This window comes from Helicoverpa armigera, chromosome 19 (assembly GCF_030705265.1).
Source record: "Helicoverpa armigera isolate CAAS_96S chromosome 19, ASM3070526v1, whole genome shotgun sequence".
NCBI classification, from domain to species: Eukaryota; Metazoa; Arthropoda; class Insecta; order Lepidoptera; family Noctuidae; genus Helicoverpa; species Helicoverpa armigera.
The window spans coordinates 3,824,736-3,841,293 of NC_087138.1; the positions used below are offsets into that span (position 1 = coordinate 3,824,736).

The 16,558-nt window shown below is 33.8% G+C and overlaps 1 protein-coding gene across 4 annotated transcripts in view; it reads left to right on the forward strand.

Moving 5' to 3' along the window:
- The first annotated feature begins 857 nt into the window (after positions 1-857).
- The window catches only part of LOC110376321 (carbonic anhydrase-related protein 10), an 82,443-nt gene continuing 66,742 nt past the window's right edge, over positions 858-16,558 (forward strand). For 3 of the 4 annotated variants that reach the window (XM_021334759.3, XM_021334760.3, XM_049841359.2), the window contains exon 1: positions 859-1,062. The gene's annotated coding sequence lies outside the window, so the exon portion shown is untranslated. Of the gene's footprint in view, positions 1,063-16,558 lie in introns of all 4 variants that reach the window. The other variant, XM_049841363.2, reaches the window with a different exon arrangement.

Consider the following 16,558-nt stretch of genomic DNA (forward strand, 5'->3'; position numbering starts at 1 on the left):
TAATAAAAAAAATGAACTAGAGTGAGAAGCAGTCATAACTATACACACAGAAAAGTGCTAAGTTGCATGATTGAGAAAAAAATTTGAACATGTAGAGTTAAGTAAATTCTGAGATAGTAACTCAGATTTATCAGTACAGTGTTATACAAATTACAATGATAACAAAAATGAGAGCATTTCGCGAAAATAAATAAATAAAAGACTTACATTAAATTAATTTCCCACATATTCGAAGTTAAATTAATAACCTAGGATGATATATGTACCTACTGAAACTAAACACCACCAGCGAAGCGTAAATTCAAATAAAGAGCCACTGAAATCATATAATTTAACCAGCACTTATTGACCGTCCATATTTTATCCAACGAACACTATCTAAATGTCCATAATATTTAACATAATTTCACGAACAAACACCGGCTGCATTTCAAAGCGATGCATCGCAGAATCTACGCTGTGTTAATTAATTTTCCTCTCATCATTTCTCTCGAAATTACCGCAGGCTTTTCCTATTAAGCCATAGTCACATCGTTCTATCACTCAGGATTTTTCTCCTGCAAACTTCAATTCATTACAACGTCGAACCAAGCAAAGTTGGGCTTTTAATTAAAGATATTCAGTGGAAACCCGCCCCTGAAGCCTTAACTCACTGAGACGTGGTTGGCTTATTTTTTTTTCGACACACTCATTCCCGCCTTGCGACCCTCCCAAACAAACAGCCGAGGACTTTGAAAACAATTTTTTTGTTAACCAATTTTATATCTTAACTTCTTTACATAGAACTCAAAATGGCGTGAGCAATGTAGTTGTATACGTCATTGTGTGATGGTAATATGAGTTTCAGTTCATTTCATGAAAGTGGAGACTGGCAGTCGGGAATACAGTCAGTTGACCGCGAGACTTCGCGCGGAAGGACGTATGGAGACGACTTTTTGTCGCTCGTCGGGCTCCGCGGAAAACTTTTCGTCGTATCGTCAGTGATAAGTATCTAGTGTGTGTGGCTATTTTATTTTATTTTCCAGTGCGTTTTTGAGTGGTTGGTGAAGATATTTATTTGAGGTAAGTGTTTCTAAGCTCTGGTGCATTTCTTTGGCTATAATCGTGGCTGACTAATTAGATAATTCCTGGAAAGGCAGAAAATACTGCTGCAATTTAATTTATGAAATATAAACTCTCCGTGCAATATGAAATAATTATGATAATGCTAATCCATGATGGTACCTATTTTTTTTTTACTATTACTCCAGTTAAATAAGGACTGTTGATATAAAACTGTACTTTTTTGCATTGGTATTAAACTTTTTAGAACAAAAAGTTCGTTTTATAAAAATGTGCATTAAATTTTTTTGTCAATTAAAAAAAATATGATGACAAGAACCCTGAATTAATTGCTGCTGATTTAACTACGATATAAATAAAAAAATAATCAGTGTTTAAAAAAAATGCTTTGGATTTACCAGACTAGTCTGGTTAATTGAAAATAAAATAAAGTAGAAACATCTATTAAATTCGTTATTGGCAACTTACTAAATTAAAAAGTACTTTCAGATTTTAATATTATATCGCCGCTTACTAAGAAGGTAGAATTCTTCACTTCCCAAGAATTAAAATTGGTGAAAAAACTCTGAGGAAGACCTTTTTTCATTAAATGTTTAATTTTAATATTTTATTCAGAAATATGAACAATGCGTTGATTCTTCAGAATTATTAATTGTTATTTGAACAAAATAATTCTGACAATAACAATAATTTTATGTCAAGCTATTGCATAATAACTTTTACACAGAAAAGTGTTATTACAAAAAAATATTTATTTATTTTTATACTATTATATTAAAGATTAATTAAATTAATGGCCTAAAACGATAAATTTACAAAAAAAAAACAAAATCATTATTATATCTTCTGAAAATGAGAAAATATCAATAAATCAATCATATATTACTCATGTAAATATATTTAATGTAGTTAAATTACTTAACCTTTATTACATATCTATCACAAATTAATGATACCCTTTGCCCCTTGTGCACGTTATTATCTTCAGAACTTAAGTGGAACCGAGATTAAAGTCACAAACATAGTCGACTTACAGTCTAACAGTAGATTTCTATAACGTATCCATCCATCATCATCATCGTAATTTGCCATTAGACATTGAATTTTAACACTTACTCTATATAAATTACAAAAATATAAATCAATGTCTTATCACAAAAGATAGATAGAGTATAGTATAACACAAAAAGCCATGTTAATTGTTCAGTAATGCATATTTGTGGTGCACTATTTGATTTAGCCTCCCTCGAATCCCTCTATCGCTTTAAGGTTGGCTGTAAGAGAACCCAATTGGTGAAGCTCGCCGTTGTACATAAACTGTCTTTATTCTATGTGTATTTATTGTTAAACGTGCAATAAAGAACAATAATAATAATATATCGTCGGTTTTGTGTCACCATTTCATTAAAGTTGTCTCTAAAAGGCTTAAGCGCGTTGGCTTCGACCCCACGTTCGCCTCCCAAAAATCCGGGACTCTATAGTCCCGTGGTCTGGAAGAGACATACAAAATAATAATAATATAAAGTCTATCTTCGCGAATTAGTTTAAAATACAAGTCGTAACACACAGACGTAGTTGTTAATAAAGCGATTAGTTAACTTGCAATATCTGAACTTATCTAAAACAATTCGGGAACAAAGCCAAACTTATGCATTTAAGCTATAAATGTTCTAGTTTCAGCTGCTATTCCAGTTGATAATTTTAGGGGTTGACTCCGAATTTGTATTAACTGAAGAGCAAGTTCTTTTAAATGCAGTTACGTAGGATAGTCTATTACATGAATTTGATGGTAGGAAGTTCTTAATCTTGTTTTATTTCTTGCTGGTTTCACTCGTATTCAGAAGGAATTTCTTTTAATACCAGAACTTCAAAAAACTGCTCTCAAAATATCATTTAAGTTAGTTCAATCGTTTTTAATTAAGAAAATGGTGTACACTGAATGTTATCTATACTATAGTAATATTTTAAGGCTGAATAGTTTTTTGAACATGCAACAACATCTTGCTGATTTGGATAGACCATTTTCGAAGAAGGCTAGTATAGAGTTTTTATCCGGTAGTAATATTCATAGAATGCGCGTAAAACTGTTGGTGGAAGCTAGTTACTAATGATGAAATTACTGTTACGACAAATAAGTATTTTGAAAAAAAAAGCTACAATTTACAACGATATTAAATTAATTCAACAAAAGCGAATTGAGCCTACAAGTTACGATTCAAGAAAGTTTTCTGTGTAACAATGTCACTGGTTTTCAAATAACAGAAGCGGTTTCTCTCCTCAGAACTTCGACTATCTTCGTATTTATATTTCTACATATACTAACATAAAAAAGAGGAAGTATTATTTACTTGTTTGTTTGTATAGGCTCCGAAGCTACTGAACCGATTTGTAAAATTATTTCTCTGTTAAAGAAATAGACTATAACAGAGTACTATAGGTAGGCTATTTTGTCCGGATACGAGAGAATTCTCGAGGGACGTAAAATACAGTGAAGTAGAAGTCTATATAATTCATACCCATAAAAAGCCGTGCCGTGTCGTTAGTTTTAAAATATGTAAATGCCAACAATACATCAGAGTTAAAATCAGAAATTTCTCTGCAATTTTATAAACACAATAAAATTCGTAACACCATACCAGATAACGATTCCTGGTAATCACATTTCACACTAATATTGTAAATTGAAAGTGTGCGTGTGTGTGTGTATTTTCTTACACAAATAACTGCTTGAAGGATTTTGAAGAAACACACGCAGAAAACCTTATTTTGAAAAATTAATAGTTAAAAAAACACGCTTGTCATGCATTGGACGCTTGTCAACTCGGAGCGTGTGCAGAATTTCAGTTTAATCGAAGACCGGGAAGTGTGTCAAATTAAGATTCCAAGATTTTCTTACAAGTGAAGTTTAATTGTAACAATATGGGTTATGATTACCTGAAATAAATGTATTTTATTTTATTTATTTTTATTAAATAAGCATGTTAAAAAGCTAACTAGGTTCGAACAATAATTCTTACAGGCTGCAGATGAAACGAAGGGCGGAGTCTAGTTTTAGAATAATTTCCTCTTCGTTAATATTTTCACTTTTTATCACGCAAAGTCGATAGAGTTTTTAAAAAGGTTTTATTGAACTATAGAGGTTGTAAAGGAGGTAGTGTATATCGGGTGTGTCGTTCACAATCACATCAAATGAAATGCGTTAATACATATACTGTTTTATATAATATAAGGATTTTTCAAACAAAGTAAATAGAATAAATGTTAGCGAAAATTAGAACACCATATAAAAGTTGAAACAAACAACTGAAATTCTCCCTTAAAAACTGATAACTGTCAACTGATCAAAACATTAAATAGCTAGCTAGCTTTATCTCTGCTTTACACATGATGTTGTAAATTATAAAAACGAAAAATGACTCCTGTGGTTAAACCACTGAATGGATTAGGTTATTTTTTTTTAATTCGCCATAGAATATCATAAAGTACCTATATGCGATAGGATTTAATGTGGTTGTGAACGACACACACTATATACACGGGATATTTATTTTTAGGCCTTTACTATCCGAAGGGTTTCGTGCGGATCTTATTTTACAAGTGGCCTCAACTATTGAACAAACCAATACACAATGTGAAGAAGGAATGAATGTTATTTAATTAAATAAAAAATAGTGACGTATCTACCTCTATAAAACGTAACTGGTCAAATGTAGCCTAACGCTAAATATTATTATATACTTAAGTGGCTCATCTATACTAATATTATAAAGCTGAAGAGTTTGTTTGTTTGTTTGAACGCGCAAATCTCAGGAACTACTGGTCCGATTTCAAAATTTCTTTCAGTGTTAGATAGCCCATTTATCGAGGAAGGCTATAATCTACGTTTTATCCCGGTACGGGAAGTAGTTCCCACGGGATGCGGGTGAAACCGCTGGCAGAAGCTAGTCTTTTATATTTTTACTTTAAATTAGTCCTTTGCTGAATAAGTTTTACAGTAATTGTCAAATAGTGAACAGACAGTCGAGGTATTTTTGAAATTTCTTATGATTTAAAGATGCAAATAACTTAAATAAAATATTGTATCGTAGTTTAAGTTCACGTACTGTGGATTTTTACAACTATTAATCTATTTGTGGCGTAGTTACAAGAGTTATAATTTTGACAATAGGCCTATACAAGTAATAGGTACTTAAACTATCACTTTCTATTTCTAGTAAACCTATTGTAATAGGTTATTGGAATCGGCAGATCGGCCTATAATTATATGACCGCGTTTTAATTACTTACTAAATATTACATTATAGCGTTTTATATACTAAACACTTGAAAATGTGGCAAGGAACATTTAACTTTACATAATCACTGAAATAAATAATCATACTGCTAACTCAATAAAGAAGAATATGTACAACAATAAATATTACGCATCATCAAAAAATTCTAGGAAATATCCAAATTGACATACTGAATCTGTGATCCACAAAAGAGAACTCGCACTTGACCATATTTTCTAACCTTCCCCAGAACAAGATAATTACGAAAACGAAAGTAAAACTTTCTGCTTGTAAAATAGATACACAGAAAAGAGTTTTTATTTCAAACTGTATATTCCAGACTCGAACTGTCTTTTTTTTTCGAAAAAATCTGGACTTTCGCCAAGTTCCGGTTTTCAGTCAGCATTTTTTCACTGGTTTTACTTTTGAACTCTTGTTTTAAATAGTTCTAACTAACAAAACCAAAAAGTATTCTGAATTCTGAAACGAAAGAATAATATGGATTTAGTTGTCATAAAATAATTTGTTAAGTACGTCTTTGTTGCAACATTTTTTTTTCTTTTATTATCTATAGCTACTTGTAAATTTTGAAGCTAATATATATTGTTTTTATCGCACCATCTCGGAAAGAGTAGTTTTGCTCTTCAATATCTGAGTGCAAAAGCCGTTTTTATCCTCTAGAGCGGCAAAGTGATTTGAATTGAGAACATTGTGTGCAATACTTCATCTGTGACAATCTTGTTAAGACTTTTTATATTAAACAAATAAAACTACTGCTTAAAATAATTATTCAACTAAGTAAGTAATTTTTAATGTTGTTTTTAGATCTAAGCGTATTAAAACTCACAGCGCATTTAACTATTGCTTTTAATATTCAAAATATACCTTTCAACACTTCCTCAGTCCTTCACTATCAATATTTCGGCTTTGATGACGTAAGCAACGTCAGTATCCAACAGCATAGGTACGTACAAGAATTTACAAGTCAGAGATTGGGCACAAATTACCAGTATATAGGTAACTCAATCAGTATTGTATCAAGGCTCACGTCCAGTATCGGATAGTATGAAAGGTATATCCTGGCAAATTTTGGGAATACCTTTTATTTCTGGGTAAAATGTATGGTTGGGTTGAGCCGTCCTCCGTCCGTCCGTCCGTTGAGCGGTCATATCCATGTTAAGCATAGCCTTCTCACTCAAAAGTGTTATTGTGGCAAAATATAATGCAATTGATTAAGTATTTTGTATTAGCTTCTGTCAGCGGTTTCACACGCTTCCCAAAGCAGCCACTGGATAAAAAGTAGCGTAAATGTTTTATCAAAATATTTTTTCTCGTTTGGTTAAAAATTATTATTGAAGAAATAAACCTTCATACTTAAAATGGTTTAACAGTTTTTTATCTCTTTGATTTTCTTGTATCAAAATAAATCAATCCCTACTAATATTATAAATGCGAAAGTTACTCTGTCTGTTTATTACGCTTTCACGTCTGAACCACTGAACTGATTTTAATAAAATTTGGTAAAGAGATAGAGTTGACCTTGAAAAATAACATAGGATAGGTTTTATCCCGGACTTTTGAAGAATTCTCTTGGAAACGCGATATAACCGAACTCTACGCGGGCGAAGCCGCGGCCGGAAGCTTCTTGGAAATATTTCTACGTCAGTCGACGGCATCAGAAGTCATCATTGATTACTGAGGTCAACGACCCCTGAATCTTGGTTTAACATCTATACATACATCGCTGTGTAGAACTAAACGAGACAGGTAATGGATTATCAATCAAGGCGATGCCTTTTGATGTGGTCATGTATTTAATGCATCCACATCGTCAGTGGGTTGTGGCACTATGTATAGATAAATGGTTGTTTGTGTGTGTGTGTGTTTGTGTGTTTAGCAAGATTGTATGACGAGATAATTAGCGTGATAGAGAGTACACTTGCGAGCAAGATCTCGGGTCAGTTGCTAAATTGTTTATTTTTTTATGATGGGACAGAAAGTATATTGTAACTAACTAACTTGCCGATTTACCGCGGTTCCAAATGCGTGCCGTGGGAACTACTAAACGTTCCAAAAATATAAGCTATATTACTCGGGAAAAGTGTAGCTTTCTAACAGAGAAATATTTTTTCTAATCGGTTCAGTAGTTTCGGAGCGTTTAGGGTACAAATATAGGTACAATTATTTCGTCTTTATTATGTTAGTGCCGATAATATAATCTTTAAAATTAAAACGGTGAAGCGGAATTTTCTTAACCTTCCGGTTTAATTCTCTTGTAGTTTAACATAATCGAAATCTTTCCAATGATTTTAACGATATTGCATTACCTAGCTAGTACCTACCCTAATTTGTATAAAATCACAGATGACACAGTAGTCTAACTAGGACTAATTAACAAATAGTGTCAAAATAAAACGTTAATTAGTGAAACTGGTGATGTCGCATCAATTAACTAACATTAATTACAAAGTGCGAAAGTAACACTTCATTTTGTTAACGCCTGTGTGGTTTAGGCGTTAAATCACAGCCTAGAATCATTAACGTGTTAGGAAAAATTTAATATGAGGAGCAGTTAAAAAAATAAATAATAAGAAACATTTTTTCCTTATTTTTGTAGCATTTTTGTATAAACTGAATTGAAGAAAAAAATATATTTCAATATACCTAAATCTTCTTAACATCACTATATAGTATATAACATCACTATATATATAAAACAAAGTCGCTTTTTCTGTCCCTATGTCCCTTTTTACGCTCAACACTTCAAAACTACGCAACCGATTTTCATGCGCTTTTGTTTCATAGATATAATGATTAAAGAGGAAGGTTTCTATGTATAACTAGCTTTCGCCCGCGGTTTCACCCGCGGGATTCCTGTAGCCGGATGCTGACAAAAACTTCTCCCGGGTGTAAGTTACCTCCCCTCTAATTTTCAGCCAAATCGGTCAAGCCGTTTTCATGTTATGTCGTGACAACGGAAAGTGGGTTTCATTTTTATATACATATATTGATTACATACATTTAATAGTGGGGAAACACTGTTATTCAGTCTGAAGCCGGAGCGGGTCGCTAGTTTATAAAATAAATTTATAAATCTTCTAAAACCTCATCATCTCCCGAGCCTTTTCACAACTATGTTGAGGTCGGCTTCCAGTCTAACCAGATGCAGCTGAGTACCAGTGTTTTACAAGTAAGTTTTTAAAAGGAAATCTTCTAAAACATCAGTGTGGCACAGATACAGCTAAAACTTGACTATTGAAAATCTTAATATTAAAGTAATGTATTTTTTATCATATCGGTTCATTGTCCATAAGTGTGTTACTCTATAGCTATCCGTGAAGACCGGCAATTGGCTTTCTGTGTCCTATTCTCTACATATAAAATATATTATTATGTATAGACGTTGGTTTACCATAATAAACTGTCGGAAATGTCTCAATATTATTTCTTTACATTTTTTAACACAAAATATGTGTGATATAATATAATATTGATGTAACAATACTGCACAGTCGGATAAAAACCAGTTGTCATTTAATCAACTATTCTTTATAAGCCTCGGCGCAATTCTAATACCACATTACATTTGAAAGTTATCTCAAGTCCTACTGAAACTGGAACCATTTCAGGAATCTGTGATCCATCCAAACGTGTGAAAGTTTGTCATATTGTTACGGAGGTGAATAGATGAGCTGTTATATTAAACCGGGGCGCCGCACTCAATTTCATGAAAAAACTTATAAACGCCTTCTGTCCTGATGTCTGAAGCATTTGGATGTGGTAGATTTATTTAAAAAAACACGCTTTCAAAAATTATAAAATAATTCGGACATTTAGTTTGATGAAAGAAAGCGTTTTGTCCAAAAAGAGTTAAGATTACGCTCCACGCTTGCTTTCATAGTTTTTGAAAGCGTGCTTTTTAGTTTTTTAAATTATTAATTATTTTTAATACTTTTTTGGATTCCTGACAGATACCCATATCATGGGGGTGGATTTTATACAGCCAGTCCGCTCTATTGGGGAGGCCGCCATATAGCTAGTCATGTATTGTCATCAGAGCCTAGAGCGTGTGCAAAATTTTATCTTAATCGAAGACCGGGAAATAGGTCAAATAAAGATTCCAAGATTTTCTTACATACATAGTTACAAGTGAAGCTGATATAAAGCTGCGTCTACGCTAGAAGAGCCGAGCACGAGCGGAGCACGAACCAAACACAGTTCGCGCTGCGAGCATTTCGTTCGTGCTCGGCTGCGTTCCGCCAGTTGTTGGTTTTGCCCTTGTACAAATTACGACGCCCTTTATAAAAAGGGCTTGGTTGGCACCAACAGCAGCGGCTACTGCAATATTATTAATATCGTCCATATTCGCCAAGAGCCGCGAAGTCACTGCGGAAAACTACGGTCGATAGTGATCACACTTGACGCCGCGAACGACGGCTCCGCTTATGCTTTGCTCGTGCTCGGTTCGTCTAGCCTAGACCCGCCTTTAGCGTGTTATTATGTGTATTGATTTCTTTTTAAAATACTTTTATCAGTTTATCGATATGTAACCGAGTTTTTGAGAACATATCTGTAGCAACTCGCATCAGCCGCAATGTGATTGTGATGCGGAGTGCAACTCTGAGGAGACCAGGTTGTCTAGGTACTTTGTTGTTCGGGTAGATCCTAGACTCGCACATACCTTGTGAATCTTGGGCTGCGACTTCCACCGGCCGTTGAGCTTCCACTCCGTTCGTGATCCCGGGGTGATAAGAGCTTCTAGCTGAGATTATTTCAAAATTAGAAGGTGCAATAATGACCGTCTTTAATGTTTCATATGCAGTTAGGTACGCGACAACCAACATATACAACGAGCTTACGTTGCAATAAGGATGGCAGCATAACGGGTTTTTGGTTAATTCTTTTCCATAAACTACAATTTTGCGATTTATTAGACATATCACTTTATAAGTGTCAGTATTTTTTTATAATGCCAGGAAAAATATGTGACTAAATATTTTATATTTTTTAACAGAATAAATAAATGAAAAAACCACCGCATCCATTATTATTCAAGGTTCGCTTCCCGTGTAAGATAGGATCAACTTTTTGACGCAGTCACGGCAGAGAGGATCCTTTGTAAAAGTGTTCTTTTTAACAAAAGTTATAGCTTATGGATTAAATTTCCTTATTCTTTGACACTTCCAGTGTTTGTGCGAAATTTTCTGACAAATATACGTACGAGTACGTGGGTATTATTGAATTCGTGGAGTTGTTCGGAGTAATATAAAAAGTTAGGTCCATATTATTCTGATGTGCACGATCTTTCTCTCAAATTGAATGAATTTAGAGTTTATGGCTATAGTTAAGTAATTTAATAAATGCTGTAGACTGCAAATTACAAAAGAAAAACTATTTTTACTCATTCTAAAAAAAACTCCTATTAAACAGAATCAACTGCCGCGTCTGTTTTCTTTGACTGCCCAAAAAAGAAACAAAGAAAATTCGCTTCCGTGCACAAACATAGCCTGAAAAACCTCGTACAATGTACTGACAATACATATTGTGTAGAAACGGTGTCAACGGAAGCCCTTTGTGGACTGCCTCATATTCCTGATTAGTTCACCCAATGCAATTAACTGTAATGTGTCGGTTTTAGGCAGAAATCTTTTGTGCCTTTATTATTTTAGTCTTTTGGGCACGATCCCAGCTGACAGCGATGCGGATGAATATTTTGATACCTAGTTTTAATATTTCCCTATTATAGTTTAATATTGATTATTATTAATAAAAACATTATAAAGAAAAAAAAAAATTAGTCTTTGTTTTGTATTATTTAGCGAATGACTTTTTGAATGTTTGTTTCGTTGTTCTGTTTTTAAATTCTAAATGTCGAAATGAATGGAAAATTCAGTTATACAATGTTTGGTAACAAGATGCTACCATTTTCTTGGAAGTGTCACTGTGTACCCTACCACAAAAAATCGCGGAACTTAATAAGGGAAATCTTCATGTGCAAATGAGTGCTTGAAAAATCTAGCTTTTGCGACTTGATGTCATCTTTTGGACCACTCGATATATTGTAACAGACGTACAAAATTTACTCATTTGTTTCTGCAGTTCAAAACTACTGTTTATGTATATTACAGTTTATCTTGAATAGCGTAGAAGACTATGATGTCCTCCTAGCCGATTATCGGCCATGGCGGCTGTTCTCATTTATATGAGAACAGCCCTCTTTATTGAGAATAGCCAACTGCGCAAGACATATTATAATGCACAAGCATTTGTGTAGACACAGGTGCACTCACTATTCCTTCACTCTCATAGCCCGATGGGACGGTAATCCGACACGACCGGAGAGACATCAGGCGCAGGACCAACATTAACATGCTCTCCGATGCACGGGTGTATCAATCACCAACTTCCAGGCTGCGGGCTGCTTTATGAAAGTTTCTAAATCCCACAAAGCGCTTTGGGTCCGACCCGGGAATCGAACTCGAGACCTCGTATTCAGGAGCCGCTCTTGCGACAGCTAGACCAACGAGGCAGTCAGTAATTGCACCTATGACCAGCCATGATAGTTTGTAGTATACATAATTGTTCAATGCATATAACTAAGCTCTTTTACATAGCTATTCATACCATGCTTTATTATACCGTGAATATGCAAAATAGCAAGTCACGCTATCACATTAACTTCTATAACATAATTAGTATTAATTAGTTGCCTTTATTAATGGTTCTGTTATCTGTTTTCGTTACAAAAGGTCTTTGGAATAAGCGGCGTCATTGCAGGGATGTAAATATTAATTACTTACTGTAAAAACAATGCGTAAGAATTGGATGTAGGAAGAACCGGGTTTTTGTGTCGGGTTCGTTTATTTATTAATGATGAAGAATGGTTGTGTAAAACTGGCTGTTCTTCGTGGTTTCACTAGTGTCCCGGGGTAACTTCATTCCGTACCTACCTGGATAAAATACAACCCGTTTGATGTCATCCCGGAATAGTGTAGGTACTGTAAGTAGGTACCAACAGAATTATTTTTATATTTATATTTAACACACGAAGAAAAATCTTTCCTATTTATCATATTTGTATGGATTACAGTCTCAATGTGTATAATTTTTAGACAAATTCATAATGTATCAAAAACTGCAAATATTCAACGCTGAATCGAAGCTAAGAGCTTGTTACTAACTAGGCAATAGGTTTGGAAAGTTCTAATTAACTATTAAAAAATGATTTAAAATCTTGATTTTCACAATTATTAAAAGTTAGCGCCTACAAATCCCATCTTTAGGTACTCTGCACAACCGCGATTTCACTCAGTAAAAAAAAGGCGCAACCTAACTCCCTCACAACACAAATATCTCTTCATTTAAAAAAGAACAGTCACGATCTCTACACCAAAAAAAAAATCGGCCAAGTGCGAGTCGGAATCGCACACGAAGGGTTCCGCACCATTATTTATAGAAAATGAGCAAAAAAAAATACGTTTGTTGTATGGGAGCCCCCCAAAATATTCATTGTATTCTAGTTTTCAGTCTTTTTTGTTATAGCGGCAAGAGAAATACATTATCTGTGAAAATTTCAACACACATTTCATGAGATACAGCCTGGTGACAGACGGACGGACGGACAGAGGAGCGAAAAGAATAGGGTCCCGTTCTACCATTTGGGCACGGAACCAAAACAAAACCTACACTCTACACTAAAATAAAAAAAAAACACGCCACCCACACAGTCAAAACTTGCCCTCTACATATTACATTGGCAATCTGTGCAAGTAATCTACGTTCCAAGGAGTAGATTACTTACTTGAATAATATAGTCTATAGCGAGCCTCCGTTAATATTGTACACAGTAATTATACGGGATTAACAATATACTGGGTTCTCTACACCTGTGAACGTCTTGCAACGTAAGCTAAGTGGAGATTATTATGAGGGAACTGAGATGTACATATGTCGTGGAATGGTTTTGGGACTAAATCTGGTGAAATTCGCGGTTCGTTTTGTTTGAGTCTTAAATTAAATCATAATACCTTTATCAGGCTACATAGAACCTTAAAGATATAATAATGTTTCTTTTTAAAACCTTTTTGTGAATAACAGTACTCTTTAAAAATATGTTTTAGTTTTCAAAAATAAACACAATTTATGTGTATTGAAAAAGTTGAATTTCTATTTTATTATTTATTTATTAGCGGTTGTACACTATTACAGAAAAATAAGAAAAACGGAATAATGTTATTTCAGTTTTTTTTTTAATATCTTTCAGTTCGGGAGTCAATTAGTCAATTAGGGGTGGTTTCTTAAGACAGAGAGCAGACTGCAAACTTTAAGTCGGCTGACAATCAGGTCGGATTTTTAATCCGCTTTACATAGGTAAAACTAAAATGTCTCCGTCTCGGTCATAAATTAAAAAAAAATGTATTTTTATGTATATTGTTGATGTACCTTATTAAATAAGTAAATGAATAAGTAAACGGAACAACTTAGTATCGGCCGATTGTTGTTCTGTCAGTAGTCTGCAATCACAAACAAAACAGAGTCTACTAATCTCGTAGTAAAAGCTAAAAACAATTTGGTGAATAATCAAAGATACAATCTAGGTGTTGCCACGTAACTCAGGCGGGTTAGTTAATAATAGATAGGTCGTTTCACCCCTGGGGTAGGAAGTAATATCATCGGACTACTCTTGCTGGGACTTGCACTAACAATGCAGGTATCACTTTACTTTATTTATGCAGTAAATTGTGCTAGTTTAACTTCTTTTTAAATAGTGATGTATTTTTTTTTACAGCTTTTGTCAAGATTCTCATTAACCTAGATACTTAAGTTTGTTTGATTTTATAAGTATATCTTGGACACCAATGACTGTGTTTCGGATGGCACGTTAAACTGTAGGTCCTGGCTGTCTTTGAACATCCTTGGCAGTCGTTACGGGTAGTAAGTCTGACGACCAGTCTTGCAAAGAGGTATTGGGTTGCTCGGGTAACTAGGTTGAGGGGATCAGATAGGCAGTCGCTCCTTATAAAACACTGGTACTCAGCTGCATCCAGTTAGACTGGAAACCGACCCCAACATAAGTAGTGGTCAAAAAAAAAATTGCACAAAATGATATCGAATAGCTAAGTAACATATGTTTTTAATTGTAACTGGCTTCTGCCCGCGGTGTCACCCGCGTCCCGGTATGACTGTTTCCCGTAGCCGGTTGGTGACAAAAATCTTACGTCCTTTTCTCGGGTCTAAGCTACCTCACCTCTAATTTCTCACAGCTTAAACGGTTGAGCCATTCTTCACTACATAGTATAAACAAAGTGACTTTTTCTGTCCCTTTGTACGCTTAAATCTTCAAAACTACGGAACGGAGTTTGATGCGGTTTCTTATTTCTGTTAATCGACATATATTAACCAGTATATTAACGCATTTCATTTAATGTGATTATGAACGGCACACATGATATATGTATATAGATAGGTACTGACCTCTTGTGTTGTTAAGATAATTTTAATATAAGCAATGTTCAAATGAAAATAAATAATAACACCCGCCTACAATTCTGTTGCCATATGTTACAAAATTATGATATTACTTATTGTCATTGCTAACATTAACTGTTAATTACCAGATTAATAATTTTGTTTTAACAATCATTTGATGATGAATCAAGCGGGATTACAATTATTATTCAGTGATTAGTCATTTTGATTAGTTTTGATGGTATTTAGTGAATATTATATAGTAATGAATTGTTATATTTATTTAATAAAGTACATTAAATGGAAATGTCGTTTATATTCGTGGATAAATTAATTATAAATTAGAGATTATCCTTACTAACACAACATATTATGCGTGTGTGAGTTTATATATTCCTAACACAATTTTAAATGACTGAATTTGTCCGTACGCTATTTTGATTAATTACCATCAGATAAACTACTATTTTTCATACCTGAAATTAGAACATCTTTTCAAAAAGAATAAACTATATTAAGCTGTACTCATACAGAACAGTAACTTGTAAAATTTTCAGTTTAAAAGTCAAGTAGAATAGTTCAAAATGTAAGGATAGTTCATTGAACTCTTCACCAGCTTACATCGTAAATGCGGTAATTTCTTAGGAGCCAAATTCATTACGTACTTATTTTTTTATCAATGCAATAGGTATACATAAAGGAAAATGCGAGCTATGACGTTACAGATCTTTCATGTCAAACTGTATACTTATTTAGCCTATAATATCAATAAACAAATGAAATCAATTATTCCATCGAAACTATAAATCAAAGTAACATTATTTTTAGATGCTTTGCTAAATGAATATGACAACGTAATTTATTTTTGAGCTAGTCAACTGCTGAATTGTGAGCTAAAACTGTATGATTGCAATCCAAGTCGTGCTGTACACGTAGTCAGACAATTTCTTCACATTCGTAGCGTTCAATGGATATCAAATAAGCGTTATTTTCGATATCTATGAAGTAAGATTGGTAGTGAAATTTTCAAGTTTGCGTTTTGCAAAACATGCTGGTATTAAAGATCGCGTTGTGTTTTGTTTTTAGTTCATCAGCGAATAGTATTTTTCTTTTGGCTTCCAAATAGCTGGATGGATTAAAATTATTTGTGTGCACTGTATTTGGGTTGTTGGTTCCGAAAATTGGTACTTATCAGGAAGATTCCCGAGTATGATCCATTTTTCATTAGCTTATTTGAGGAGAAATTTCTGAAATTATTGATTGTATTATATATTGAAGTTCATAGATACCACATAGGTGCTTATATAGATATAATAAAATTATTTACTCCTAACGATCCATAAACACAATGAATAATTAATAAAATTAGGTAAGTGATAATTAACAATCAATCACTTAATTAAAACATTCGGTCAGGTGTTCATAATTTCATGGTGATTTATTATAATCATCGATTTCCATTTGGCATGGTGAATTATCTTTGAATAATTTTAAAATAGAGTTCAAATTCAAACAAGGTGGACAGACGACCTTATAAAGGTCGCCGAACTATGCTGGATGCAGGTCGCCTCCAACAGGTATCTGTGGAGATCTAAGGGGGAGGCCTATGTTCAGCAGTGGACGTCCTATGGCTGAGATGATGATGATGAGAATTCAAATAATGCATGCATGTTTAATTAAAGAATATCATCAAATCTTTGCCTATAGTTTTCTTTATTGTTTAACTACACTGATGTAACAGTTACAGCCTTTTT